The sequence below is a fragment of the Phacochoerus africanus genome, chromosome 9 (assembly GCF_016906955.1).
Source record: "Phacochoerus africanus isolate WHEZ1 chromosome 9, ROS_Pafr_v1, whole genome shotgun sequence".
NCBI classification, from domain to species: Eukaryota; Metazoa; Chordata; class Mammalia; order Artiodactyla; family Suidae; genus Phacochoerus; species Phacochoerus africanus.
In genome coordinates, this window is record NC_062552.1 from 12,717,525 (window position 1) to 12,731,781 (window position 14,257).

General features: G+C 46.5%; 1 protein-coding gene across 3 annotated transcripts in view; it reads right to left on the bottom strand.

Moving 5' to 3' along the window:
• ATXN1 (ataxin 1) overlaps positions 1 to 10,797 on the bottom strand; it is a 418,270-nt gene extending 407,473 nt beyond the window's left edge. For 2 of the 3 annotated variants that reach the window (XM_047795260.1, XM_047795259.1), the window contains exons 1-2: positions 10,659 to 10,797; positions 2,630 to 2,759 (exon numbers count right to left, since the gene is read on the bottom strand). The gene's annotated coding sequence lies outside the window, so the exon portion shown is untranslated. The remainder of the gene's footprint in view (positions 1 to 2,629; positions 2,760 to 10,658) is intronic. The other variant, XM_047795261.1, reaches the window with a different exon arrangement.
• Between the last annotated feature and the right edge of the window lie 3,460 nt (positions 10,798 to 14,257).

A 14,257-nucleotide genomic window follows, 5' to 3' on the forward strand; every position in this document is an offset into this window, starting at 1 on the left:
GTTGTTGTTGTTGTTGCTGTTGCTATTTCTTGGGCCACTCCCGTGGCATATGGAGGTTCCCAGGCTAGGGGTCGAGTCGGAGCTGTAGCCGCCGGCCTACGCCAGAGCCACAGCAACGCGGGATCCGAGCCGCGTCTGCAACCTACACCACAGCTCACGGCAACGCCGGATCCTTAACCCACTGAGCAAGGGCAGGGACCGAACCCGCAACCTCATGGTTCCTAGTCGGATTCGTTAACCACTGCGCCACGACGGGAACTCCTCTATTTCCTTTTTAAAAATGCCCCCCCAACCCACAGCCCATAAAATGCAAAGTTCCCAGTTCCGTATTTCACAAGGATATAATGTGTGTGATAACTTCCTCCCTCTCCTGCTCCCCCCCCACAGGACTTTACTGACTCCTCCCACTTTTGGAGGCACAGCACTTCTGGCATTCAACTCACTTCATTTATGCCTGCAAGTCATCAGTTTACCCTACAATATAAAAACAACATATATGAATGAAACTTCACACCCAAACCCCCCCCTCAAAAAACCAAGGAAAAAAAACCAAAAAACCCACCAACATATATGCATCCGGTGTCAGTAAGAGAGGTAAATGAACACAAAATTCAGAAAAAAATAAATACAAGGCTCATTGGCTTTGCAGAGCTACAAAAGATTACAAGGGAGCTCCCGTCGTGGCTCAGTGGTTAACGAACCCGACTAGTATCCATGAGGATGCAGGTTCGATCCCTGACCTCAATCAGTGGGTTAAGGATCCGGCATTGCCGTGAGCTGTGGTGTAGGTTGCAGATGAGGCTTGGATCTGGCGTTGCTATGGCTGTGGTGTAGGTTGGTGGCTGCAGCTCCCATTTGACCCCTAGCCTGGGAGCCTCTATATGCTGCGGGTGCAGCCCTAAAAAGACAAAAAAAAAGGGGGGGGGGGGCTACAGAGTTGGTCCAAAGACCAAGGTACAGGGATATTTACTTATTCCTAGTCACGTATGTTCGAGGCACAACCATCCCCAAACAAGAACGTTACAATCACCCCATCACATGATCACAATGAGAGCTTATGTTCATAGGTCATAAACCATATACCAATTACTATTCTGCCCAGTGTACAAATATTATGTCATTCCGTCCTCATAGCAGCCCTAGAGAAAGAGCTGACATTATCTCCATCTTACACATGAAACTGAAGCATAGAAAGGTTACAGAACTGCCCGAGGTCACTGCGGCAGCTCTAGATTTTAAATCTAGAAGGGCTGGTTCCAGACCCTCAAGCTCTTACCTCAGATACCATGGAATTTATATGGAACTTCAGAACTGGGTCTTAGGGGCACAGAGGGGGCTCTTTATTTAAAGTAATCTAGTGAATCGGTTTTAAAATGAACATTTGGACAAAGCAAGTAAACACCTTTTTAAAATGAGCTGAGGCGTTCCCACCATGGTGCAGAAGGCTAAGGATCTACAGCAGTTCCTGTGGCTGCTGAGGCTAGGGTTCCACACGGGGCCTGGTGTCGTGGGTTAAGGGTCCAGTATTGCTGCAGCTGTGGTGTAGCTTGCAGCTGTGGCTTGTATTCGATCACTGACCTGGGAACTCCTATATGCCTCAGGTGCGGGCAAAAAAAAAAAAAAAAAATCGGCTGAAAATCCAGATTTGGGGATGGGAAGTTTGGTAAAAGTGGACCGTGCCTCTCACAGAGTAAGGAAATAGAGCATGACTCAGGAAGTGCCGCCCAGAGACCACCCCATGCAGCAAAGCCGACAACATCAGTGTGACTCCAAGAGACCATTCAGGTTCATGTGGATCCAGAAGGTCTAGGGTGGAGTCCCCATTCTATTTCTTTTTTCACCACTCCCGGTGCTTCTGGGGCCCAGCCAGGCTTGGGAGCCACTGAACTAGGCTATTTCCACAGCCTGGAGCAGGACGGCTCCCGAGGCAAATAGAACCAGGGGAGGTATTTCACAATCTCCTTCGGTTGCGAAGACCAGGGTTCCCAAGCCCTTGCTGTCCCCACGTCTAACTAACTTTTCCATGCTGTCCCGACTCCACTTAGGCAGTTTCCTCGTCTTCTCTGCAACACAGAACCATGAGTCATCAACCCTGCCTATACCCTGTGTCTGCCTGACTCTCCAGGTCAGAAAAATGCACTGTGCACGAAGAAATCAGGAAGTTGTAAAATCCGAACAGACACAGAGGAATTCAAGATCCAACAAACACTGGTTGCTACTGAACAAACAAGCCCGTCTCCCCACACACGGGCCATACTCCACCAAGAACCAAAAACGTGAAAACCATGACTTAAGAGAGCTACTGGGGAGCAAAACATTTCTCACCGGCTTCTGGTACAAGGGACACAGAATATGGCCGGGCTCGAGCCCAACACACGACAATCAACCACTGCAAAGTCAAACGTGGACCACTTCCTAAACCAAAGAAGTCAAAAAGAGAGATCCTTTGAATCCGAGTTTGAAAAAACCTCGGCGATGTCTGCAATTCCCACACGATACGGTCTGCAAAGATCTTCCATCTACAAAGATCTTCCACGGCTACAAAGTGCGCAAACGTGGCCAGTAGGACATCTTCCCACGTCAGGCTTTATCCTCGGACGGAAACTAGAGAGCAAGGCAAAACTCTCACCTGATGTGAGACACACTTCCCTGCCGCGGACGAGGAAGAGGGGACCGCCACCGCCGCCGCCGCCGTCCGACGATGACAGCCAAATCTGCAGCTTGAATGGGACACCCTGGAGATCTGCTGCACGATCGGCCTGCAAGGGTCCGGGGGATGCAGAAGAGGAAATCCAAAATGAAAAACAGAACACGTGGCCTTAAGAACCATTTCCACCTGAAGGCATCCAAGCACTGACATCTAAATTTGAAGAACATCACGTTTTGCATGGTGTTCTGAGAATCACACAGCTACCAGCCAGTTCAATAGGTCTGGTTCTATTCCATAGGGCTCGGAGGGAGGCCAACACACACAAAAAAGGTCACTCCTTCAATCAAATTAAGAGCGTGGTCGCCCCATGTGCGCCAGCTACTGTCATGCTTTTCTGTAATGATTCTAGCCAATCACCTCATAAACACATCAGGGTAATCACAGGACGATCAGGTGAAAATGGGCATGGATTGAATAGTAATTGAGCCAGAGTCTAATTTTCATGAGGCATATATTATACCATCAACATGCAACCTGAGGGAGAATCATGAAACACCACAGTTATTAGCACACCAGTCTAATGGGATAGAAAGAAAAAGAATCAAATGCAGGGAAAAAAAAATTTTTAAGTATGCACAGACTCACTAGACTTTCCGCTAAACTGTCAATGATTTAATTACTGAATGTATGTCTACTTGACTTTCATTCTGCCACAACATCCTGTTCATGGTTAAGGAAAAATTACCCACTGTATGATGAATGAGTGAAATCTGTGAATGGATGAATGAAAGAGAGAAAGAATCAAGCTTCCATATACCTTTCCATCAGGGAGCTTGGTGCTTGTAGTAGTTTTTGAGAGGTAAAGACCTACGCATAGAAATGGAAGAAGGTGAGGACTTGAACGGCTCACATAGGTGCCAGCCCTATCTCTTAAAAAAATATTTTAAAATACTGGTGGTTCCCAACTGTCCACATTACATGGAATCGGTAGCACTGTTATTATAAAAGACTCCCCCAACTGGTCATGGCTGGGCTGATTTTTTAGTCTTTGATTACTGGAGCTGATCTGCATATTTGTTTAGGCTGGTTTTAAATTTAGTTTGGGTTTCCTAAGCCCACGCCAGGTAACAGTAGGAAAGAGAAGGCCCAGGATTATATTGGGTGTCAGAAAGAAACTATTCTGGAGCTATGAATATGATCTCCAATGTGAATAATCTGTAAACAGGTAAGTGAGCCAATTATCCTTGGGTACATGGCAACACATCTCATGATTATTTTCATCCATACACACTCACTATTTTTAAGAGCACAGCCCAGCTGGAAAGGAAAATAATTTCGATTGCCTTCCAACACTTTTCAAAGTAATGAACAGTAGCCAAAATAGGCTTCCTTCAAGCTAACCCATTCACCAAGTATTTATTTAAGCATCTACTGCATGCCTGGGACCAAGAGGCAGAAGTAAGGTTTCTGGGCCTTGGTTTCCCCACAGGTAATCAGTAAGTGTTATGGAAGAAGAAAGCTGTTCTGGACTGTAACATCCTTGAAGTCCTTAGCAGACACTATCCCTCCATTAAGAAGTTTGTTGAGTTACAAATACAAATAGGGGTCACGTTAAATAGAAGCGCACAGAATTCCGTTTACTCTCACACAGTACATGTTTTAAGGGGTGGGGTGATCCCGATGTTATCTAGTAACATCGTTTTCAAATAAGGCATCAAAATACTTGATCATCATTTGTGCACAAGGTGCGGGGACCAGGGAGGTGCAGAGTGCTTGCGTTATGAGCTAACAGTTGGGAGAGTGCTGGCTTGCATATCGACGTGTGCACACACAACCCTATTTACATATCACCTGGCAGATAAGGTTTTATAGAGTCCAAATTACAGTCTCTGCTCAAGTGCAGAGAACAGTCAAACATGAGGCAAAGGCTGTAAAATATTAATTCACTCTCGCATTGGCATGCCTACTTATTTCAAAAGCACTTGTGTTGCTACACTAGTTAGAGTAATTAAGAGTTAAGACAACTTGCTGTGTTCCATCAGAGAAGAAACGCAAGAATAAAGGCAAAGCAGAGTGGATTTTTTGCAACAATAATATACGAGAAAATTGCTTACAGACTTATACAATACATATCCACTAAAGAAACGGAATACTTAATATTTTAAAAGCCCACAGAGCAACGTAACACAATATTACTAATAGTGTAAGATTATTAAATGGCCTAAATAATACTAATGTGAAAGTCAGTAATGAGAAGAAAATATAGAAATAATATAAATACAGAAGATACTATAAATACTTCAGGGAGAGTAGGCCAAAGCTCAGGGTGCGATAAAGGACAATGTGCCATGCACAGTGACACACAAAAAAATTTCTTTGACTGTTAGAAGCGTAAATGTTTACAGCTCAGCAGCTATGACAATTAGCACTAAAAACTTCTGCTGAACAACTCGTTCGAACCGTGTCAGTTAAAGAGGACCGAAGCAGAGAAAAAGGAGTTCTTAGCCCAAATCTCAACACCATAATCAGGGGAACCTCTGCCCTCTTAAGTCTCAAATTCTGATTCCACTACAATGAAACCTCTGAAAAGTCATTTTCAGGTTAAGGATACAAATTTGCTTACACCATAGCCATTATCATCACATTTTCATTACTCCACAAATGGGATGCATTAAAAGTTATAAAAAAAAAAATCAATGAAACATTTCTGCTAACCTCCAATATGTCAAAGAGAATATACTGCTTGTTTTTTGTTTTTTTTTTGTCTTTAAAGTTCTAAACTTGTTTTAGTATATTTGAGACAGTAACCTGTGTTACAGATATGTATAGTACATGAGTATGAAAAGTTCAGATTTATAAGGCTTATACTATACATTACTATACTGATGAAGACAAAAATATATAAATTATGGAGTAAGAGCTCTAAAAACTATTTCCATAGAGATTATTTACCTAAACCTTTTTATCACTCCTGCAATTTTAAGAATTTACATGTTTTTAAAACCTTGCTCCAAATACAACTCTTTCAGCCAACATTTAAAAACATTCTCTAAAACTAGCACTCAGTATACTTGTTATTATACCATCTCTTAAAGAACTTTGGCGTGAGGATTTTGTTAAACTGGACTAAATGAAACTAAAATCCGAACAGCATAATTGAGGACTACAAAATTCATTCTTAAAAAAAAAAAAAGCAGCAGCAGCAGTGCTGTGTGGAACGCCCTAGAACAAAAATGATTTTCTCTTTGGGATTTCTATGATTTATTATTTTCAATGCTTCCTACAAATTAAGGAGAGCCTGATTCTCATAACCTCGGAAGTATGAGCAAAACTAAGTCTGTTCTTTGAAGCAGTTAAGCTGCACATATCAAAAGATGAAAAGCAAGAGAAATCAAATCGTCCATGTCCCCCATAAAAATACTCTTCTGTCTTGCTGTACTATGTCATCTTACATATGCAGGTATTGAAGCTTTTCAGAGCCTAAACTATGTGTTACTGGCAGACAACTACAGTTTAGAAGAATTAACATTCACTCCTACCTTTACTAGATTTCAGGCTTTTAGTAAAAACATGTTTATTGACTAACTTCTCATAGGAAACAAAATGAGCCAGTGTTACCATGCGTTAGTCATCAAAAACTGTCATTCAAGGTAAGTGCAAACATAAAATCCACTTGACATTTCAGAATGGAAAAAAAATAAAGGCACATTATACAAAAGGAATGTGAATCAAACCCTGTAACGACAACAAAACCAGGAGTCACAGAAACATGCTTATTAATATTTTAATAATCTCTTAAGGCTGGCCTTTCCCAGGACTCCCAGACAACTGAGTTAGGTATGTTGAAACATAAGGTGAGCTACAGACATTTCACATATAACCCAATGGCTAAAGAGTTCGAATCTTTCTTCAAGGATAAAAGACAATTCAGAGGCCCTGAAGCCTTGGTCTAATATTTCTGATAAAGGATCACATCTGTTTACCAAACCCTCTTAAAACGAAATCCAGAAGGGAAAATACTGACTTTCACAGTTCCCAATCAAGTACATGTTTCACACTTATTTTAGCATGATTTTATTTCTGCACTCAAAAACACAGGTTCACGTTTGGCTACAAATAAAGCGATTTTCTGCATACTGTAAAATATAACCCAGGGCCTCCAACTTAGCTGTGTAAAACTTAAAAACTTCTGTGCTTTTATTTTATCTCTTTGCCTCCCCATCTATTTATCTCCTAGAAATGATAGCTCGTTTTTAAACACAGCAAGGCTTCATCTGAGTAGGCCACAATCCAGTGACCAACTGCATAAACTCACTAAATGGTAGAAACTCATAAACTCCCTGTGAGGAGGGGTGAGTCGCTCTCTGAATCCTAGCCCCAGAGGGGAAAAAAAAAAAAAAAGATTTACCAATTTACCTGTGGGGCTGTAAGCCTGTTCCTACTAGCAGGGTCACAATGACATCCAGACATTATTATTCTTAATTATTTTTTTCTTTCAAATAGGAGTTATTAAAATGCTCCCTTCTGATTTGGATTGCCAGAGCAACACACAGCTTTAGCAACCAAAGCTACTTTTCTTTGTCCCGCCCAACAGTATTCTTTTGCTTGGCTTAGTGGGCTTACTAAGGTGATCCCCTAATGCAAAAAGCACAAGGCTGGCCTCTAAATTATTAAGTGCTCATTAAATTATATCCCCAAATAGAGCGCAAGCTGTTTATCGTGCAAAAGCACCAGACCTTATCAGTCTACCAGCTATAGGCCTGTGTCCTCTCCAACCTGAGACAAAAAACTTTTCACTTACCACCACAGGCCCTGAAGTCCAAGTTAAGAATGAAGACATTCAGAATGGCTGCCTACTACTGCTGGTAGCATTTTTTGTTATTATGATATGGCTGTAAAGTTTTCAAATGTCTCAGCGGGGGCTATCCTTCCCAAAAAAGTTACTGTGGCTGAATAAATCCTTTGGAAAACCAGTCAGGGCTACGGGCGCCTTGGGTTCTAAAGGATGAGTTCTTTCGCACCTGAAAGGGTTAAGTGCCGGCCAGGCCAAAGGCACCAGACAGACTGCAAAAGAAATGTTGCTTTAGTCAGCTCTGAAAGGTTTCTAACAAGTACCAAATACTTGTTGATCTGTTCACAATAAACACCAGCAGGATTGTCAGGCTCTTTTCACTGTCTGGGGAGATGCATTTACATACTGCACTCAGTAAGAACAGCTTGTTGGTCTCCCTTTAGAAAAGTTGAGGAGCTAGAAGCCTCATGCAGTGTCTTCCATCCAACACTGAAATAGTAAAGTCTCTCATCTGGCCGGGGCAGCACGAATACTGTGCATGAAACACTTGGTAGTAGTCCAGGCACAAGACAAACCCACCTGAATGGACCGAGGAACACTGTCTGTTGCCATGGCAGCCTGATCTAATTACATGAGTGATCAGGGCTGGAGTAAGTGCAGCGAAAACCTACACCCGCTGACAGGTATCTACAAGATGAGAAAGGCAGGCAGGCAGGAGGTTCGGGGGAGCCCTTCAACCTCTGCTTTATGTAGAACGTGGCATTCTAGCCCATTTGTCTGCGGAGCTGCTAAAATATTGACTGATGCAGGCACAGTTAGAGGGCAATCAGAGGAGATTAAATGCCAGAGCATTAGCCGTTATAGTGCAACCCCTTTCCAAGAGTTCAGATGCAGGATTTTCTCATCCTTCTCTCTGGTGGTTTCCTCAGGCAAATGCTTCATTCTAAAAAAAGCTCAAGGATCCAAATGTCTTCACCCACCAAAGAAACCACACGGTGGGCTTAAGACAGGGGCTTCTAGGAACTGCAGGGCTCCAAACAGAAAGGCTTAGCTAACGCTGTCGAAAAAGTAACTAGCTATGCCTAAAAATAACCATCAAGTAACTACCCGCTGCTATGAGCGATATGTAACGATGATGTTTAAATATTAAGAACAGCCTGCATTATAAAACACAAATGTCATTGGGATGTGACTACTAGATTGCCAAAGGAGACCTTATTTGCATACACAACGTACCGCAGGATGTGCACGGAGTATGCCACTCTAAGCCATTAGTTTTTATTCTGTGGGTGTAATAGGGTCTTCTAATTTTGCTAATTGTATCCTGCGGATCTCACAGGGAAGCTAAGGATCTCTTCGGGGACTGAACCAGTTTGGAGGAGTCCCTACTGCACAGCATACGGTAAACAAAATAAAAATAGCTTGCCGTTCTCGTTAGCCACATCGAGCATTATATAACCAGCTTCCGACTGGCTTTTTTTTTTTTTTTTTTTCTCTTGCCCTTACTACTCTTCAGCAATTTCTCAATCTTCCGAAGTGTTTCTATTACCCTGTTATCTGTAGGAATATATACTAAGAAAGCAAAACAAAACAGCAGCCACGGGATTGAACCGAACCCCGCAGTCCTTAGAAACTGATTGTTTTTGTTTGTTTGTTTGTTTTCTGGCAGGATCTCCACCACCACCCTACTGCCACCCCCCACTAAGGTTCTTGCTCCATCTCCCTAGAAAACCTGAATTGTTTCGCCGCTTCCAGTCAGCCCCCTACGTGGTCTGAAATAAAATGAAAGCACCAGCCACGGAGTTTAGGAAGGCGGCCCGAGGGCGGTGGGCCGAGGAGGGGTCGGGGCGCTGCCGAGTCAGCCAAGTGGCCACAGAGAGGGCCCCCTCCCCACCGCGACGGCCCCGGCCGCCCCCCTCCCCCCACCCCGCGCACACAAACACACACACGCGCACTCACACACGCACGCACTCACTCACACTCACGCCGCGCTCCACCACCGCCTCACCTCTCGCTCCGCCCGGCCGGCCCCCTTCCCTGCCCCCTGCGGGACCGGCCTGCGCGCAGCGCTGGAACCACGTAGGAGGCGGCGGCGGCGGCCGCGGGAGTGGCGGAGTCTCTGGCCCGGCCCAGAGTGAGCGAGCAGCGGGGCTCCAGGGCGCATCCCAGTCCCCGCAGCGCCTCCTCCGCCGCCGCCGCCTCCTTCCCCCTCCTCCTGGCTTCATTCACCCTCCCAGCAGCCGCGCAGCCGTTCACTCCCGGCGCGGGCAGGGCAGCGCCTACCGCGGCTCCTCGGCTTAAGCCGCGGGCGCTGGCGGGTGCGCCGGCCCGGGCTGGGGCGCTCGCGGGCTCCCGGCTCCGGGCGGCGGCTGCACATGATCAGGAAGCGGCCGTACCAACAGGGCGGCGGCGACGGCCAGGGCCGGCCGCGGCCACTCCAGCCGCGCTCCCGGCACCGCATGCCCTCTCCCCCCGGCGCCCACCCCTCGGCGCCCCTAGCGCTCCCGGCGCCCGGCCGCGCGCAAAGTCCCGGCCCGGCAGCCGGCACAGACCCCTCCGGGTCCGCAGCCACAAGCCGCCGGGCCAGGCCTGCCTCCGCAGGGAGACCCCCGCCCCGGGGCTCGGAGGCCGGGCGGCCCCAAGCGAGGAAACCCAACCCTCTTCCAGACCCATTCGATCCCGCCGCCGTCTTTGGGAAGAGGGGTGAGGAGGGGGCGGCGGGACCCCCGACCGCCGCCTCCCCCTACGCCACCTCGAGGGAGGAGGACATGGCTCGCCGCACTCGCAGCCCGACCGGCAGCCGCCGGAGCGGGGCGCCGCCGCTCTCCCCGCCCGCCTGCACCCCCAGTCCGGGCGCGCCCCCTCGCCTAGCGGGCGCCCACCCGGCCCTGGCAACCCCCCTGCCGGCCGTCCCTGCGCCCAGAGAGGGGATGTAGGCTTGCAAGGCTGAAGCAGGGGAAGGTTATATGTGTACACACAGACACACACACACACACACACACAACACAACACAACACGACGCGTCGATTTCCTTCGCTCCTCTTCCAGCTGTTTTCCGTGCCGCCGATTGGGGTTTGGGGTTTGTTTGCTGGTTGTTGCTTTTGCCCCTCTCGGGAGAGCGGGGGTAGGGGGGGGGAATCTAAATCCGGGGAGAAGGGGATTGGGGGAGGGGGGGAGAGAAAGAATCAGAGGAGGAAAAAAAAAATAGCCACTTACTGTAAAGTGTAAATGGATCTGGGGTTGCGTGGGGAAGGGGGGGCAGAGGGAGAGAAACAGTGTCTTGCGGCTGCTGTAGCTCTGGCTGCTGCTCCACGGGGCTTGTTTTGGATCCCCCTGCAGTGAAACAGGTCCTGTACGGCTCCGCCACTGTAGTAGAAATGATGTCTGCGGTATACTCTGCTCTCTCCTCCTCCTCCTCCTCCTCCCCCCGGCTCCCCTCCCCTCCCTCCTCCCTCCGCCCGCCCTCCCTCGCGCTCTCTCGCGCTCGCTCGCTCGCTCGCTCCAGTATGTAAATGTGTAATAGAAGCCAAATATGGAGCAGTTGGCTGCTGCCGCCGCAGCTCAAGGATCCGACTTGGGGGGGTGGGGGGAGGGCACCCTCCGGCGGGCGGCTGGGCGAGCCGCTCTGAGCACCGCGAGCGCACTGCGCGGCTGCCGGCCCGCGCCCTTAACCCTTCGGTGCGCGCTGCCTGCCCCGGCTCCCGGCCCCCGGGGAAGCCGGCGCGTTTCCCCAAGACCGGCCCGGGATCCGCGGCCGCGGGGCGGGAGGGGAGACCCAAGCCGGAGGGGACAGTTCTTCCAGGTTTGGGAAAGGGGCGGGGAGCTGAAGCGATGAGGTAATTTGAGTGGTGACCGGTCGGTCCTCGCGCGCCTCCCCGGGTCCCTGCATCTAGTTGGAAGGGACAGAGCGACAGCGGGGTGCAACTTGGGCACCCCGGAGGACTCTCCGAGGGGTGTCGATCTGCCAGTCCGAGCCCCTGAAATACACCAGCTGGGAGGGGAGGGGGGCCACTTCTGATCCCGACGTGCCCTTCGTCCCCAGGCGCTCGGTGAAGCGTCTAGGAGGGTTGACTCTGATCTTCATGCTTGTTAACCCTCAAACCGGTTTCGCCTCGGCGTTCCGGAACCCAGCTCGCCGAGCCGCGGGGATCGCCTTTCGTGCAATTCAGGAAAGTTTTAAGGGTCCCCCCGTCTGCACCTGCACCCTGACCTTTCCTGCCAGTGAGAGCTGATGACCTCCCGGTCCTCCTTTCTCTTTCAGCAGATCCGGAAATCTGCTTTGGGTCTGGATCTGCCCAGCTCCGATCCGGGTAGACGACCCGCGCACCTCTCTCGCCGCCCATTCAGGATCACTAATTTCATCGGAAATGAGGTAACCAGTGCAGGAGACAGAGAAAGCAAATCGAGCATCAAATGGCAGTTCTCGTGAATCCACGCTAAAGGACTTCCTCTGGACTCAATTCCTAAGTGCGGTTCTCAACCCCTCACCACCCCGCCCCTCCGCAAGTACCACCGCTGAGAGTTAGCTCGAACGGGGGAGGGGTGGTACCTGGCCAACAGGTGTAGCGCCTGGAAAGAAGAGAAGGTTCATCCACGCTAAAGGGAGCTCAGTGCGCCTTCTGCGGGCTGCAGATAATTCTGGAAAGACCGGTAGGTGTCGGGGCAGCATTTGACCTCTTTCAGGTGCTTAGAACCAAGTGACTAGAAACATGATCCCTTCACGTAAGTTTCTCACTGGAAGCCTCCACCATTGACTGTAAGCTGTATTTGAGAAACCTTTTGGCTGGATTTACTTATGACCTAACGGTTAGTCACCAACTGAAGCAGGATACAGAAATCACTAAAGAGAAATGTGTCAGCTTTTCAAAAACTGTGTTGTAGAGCCAACATGCTGCAGAAATAAAAATAAGCACACTCACTAGGAAGGTGTAGAGCCCCGGAAATAATTTTTTTCTCGCATTTTGAAATACCATGCACATATACGTGGCTATTTAAAAAAAAAAAAAAACTACTACTACTGTTGACTCGTTTCTACAACTTTTATTTTTTCACTTAAAAATCAATGATGGTTACAGTTTAAACCCTGGGCTGGTCTAAAGTGACATTGTTGGTCTCATTACAGCCTCTAGTGGACAGTTAAAATCAGTTTCCTGAAAAGGCTCTGCCTTGTGTTTGTTGACAAGCATTATCAAGGTGAAGGTTAATATCTCAGACTATAACGGGGTAATATCTCTTCCCCCCAATTGGCCGAGCCTGTTTCTGAAAGGAGCAGAAGCTGCTGGCTCTGCACGGAAAAGACGTATGCTTTGTGAGGCAGGTATTATTATTATTACTGGCCTGTGAATAAACAGAGAACTTCTGCTATTCATTTCAATTTCAGACCGCTTTCATAAAAAAATAAATTCATCTAAAATATTTTTATAACAGAAAATATTGGTTGCCATGTTTTTGGCTTAATGGAGATGTTTTCATTCCAACTCCTAATCTGCAGCCTGTCCAATCCACCTCCACTCTATTTTTAGACATCATACATTTAGAGAATTTAGGGGGGAAAAAGAGCTAATATTTTAATTATTACACTGATGCAGTTAATGTCTTTTAACAACCTTAAACAAATTAAAACACATAATTCAGATTAGAGTCAGTCAATTAATTTAAATGTTCCCTCAAGGAATCGAAATATGTTTATTACCCAAACAGTAAGAACAATTAATAAGAACTGTGTCATTTACTTACTTAGCCATTAAGGTTAAAGTCATAAACTGCCATTAAAATCTGTAACTATTTCTTCATGCAAGGTCCAACATAAACATTAAACGCATGACACAGCTTGGGGTTAGCAGGTGTAAGCTATTATATATAGGATGGATAAAAAACAAGGTCTTACTGTACAGCACAGGGAACTATATTCAATATCCTAGGATAAACCGTAATAGAAAAGAATATTTTTTTAAAAGAATGTACGTATATATGTGGATATGTATGTATAACTGAATCACTTTGCTGTATAGCAGAAATGAACACATTGTAAATCAACTGTACTTCAGTTTTTAAAAAGGAAAAAATACTCATGATACAGTTTCATTACCTTTAGTACTGAAATGTTATATTTTCAGATGGCAAAATATTAAATGTGCAATCACAAAAAACTGGTACTGATGCTTTAAAAGCAGTACTTTCTCATACAAATAAAAACTCAAGGCTTTCAAGAAGCCAGTAAACAAATATATAGTACTATGGTCCTATTCATAAACCTGATACTATATTCATACAAGCATAAGTCAAACTTGGAAATTAAAGGAAATTGAGAAATAAGGCTTGCTGAGCCTTACTCCTAATCTGTGTCCTGCATTGCCTAAACACCATGGAAAATCATGTTTATCTCATATCTATTTCACTGTTTTGGTAATATCTACTTCTGAAGATTTCCAATGACCTTTCAAGTGTGTTTTATATCAAATAATTACATATCACACCTTGTTTCAGAAAGCATAGTCTTCAGAGCAGCACCAGAAGCATCTGGAGGCTTTTTAGACATTCAGAATGCTAGTTCCACCCCAGACCTACCGAATCAGAACGTGTTTTTTCAAGTGATTCCTGAGCGCATTTATAATGGAAAGAAAACTGCCTAAAACTACAAGGCTCTGTCTAGAGGAATTCAGCCCCGGTTGCCGAACTTAATTCTTCTATTTATTCTTTTTTTCGCCCTTCCTCTTTTATTAATTTGCACTTTTTAAATGAAAATGTATTCCATTTTATGCTTTGGTCAAATAGCACTGCATTTCAGAAGGGCCCTGATTCTCACACCAATCTGC